The sequence below is a fragment of the Schistocerca piceifrons genome, chromosome 2 (assembly GCF_021461385.2).
Source record: "Schistocerca piceifrons isolate TAMUIC-IGC-003096 chromosome 2, iqSchPice1.1, whole genome shotgun sequence".
NCBI classification, from domain to species: domain Eukaryota; kingdom Metazoa; phylum Arthropoda; class Insecta; order Orthoptera; family Acrididae; genus Schistocerca; species Schistocerca piceifrons.
In genome coordinates this window covers 371,685,801-371,686,172 of record NC_060139.1, presented here as the reverse complement: position 1 = coordinate 371,686,172, position 372 = coordinate 371,685,801, and the positions used below count along the sequence as shown (strand labels likewise).

The following is a 372-nucleotide window of genomic DNA, read 5'->3' as shown; positions in this document are numbered from 1 at the left end:
GCCTCGGTAGCGCAGTAGGCAGCGCGTAAGTCTCATAATCTTAAGGTCGTGAGTTCGATCCTCACCCGGGGCATTTCTTTTTTTTTTTCATTTACATATTTTGCCTGCACTTGCCCTTCGTCTTACTTGTCTATCAAATTTTTAACGGAAATCCCCTATACGTAGCTCAAAGGAGCTTCACAATTATGATGAAGAAAGAGCAACCGTTTGTAAACTGCAAATTGAGGAGTTTCTTTTATTTGATATTTCCCTAATGGTAAGGCTTTACCCAACAGAAGTATCGTATTACGAACAGATACGAAACGGATGATCGACGGAATAAAAAATACTGGCTGTCAAAGAAAGAATAGGACCCTGGGCTGCAACGAAAGT

At 40.9% G+C, this 372-nt stretch overlaps 1 non-coding gene across 1 annotated transcript; it reads left to right on the top strand.

Moving 5' to 3' along the window:
* Positions 1 to 73, top strand: Trnam-cau. Its single transcript has one exon. It is a non-coding gene; the product is annotated as a tRNA-Met (tRNA).
* Positions 74 to 372: the final 299 nt, after the last annotated feature.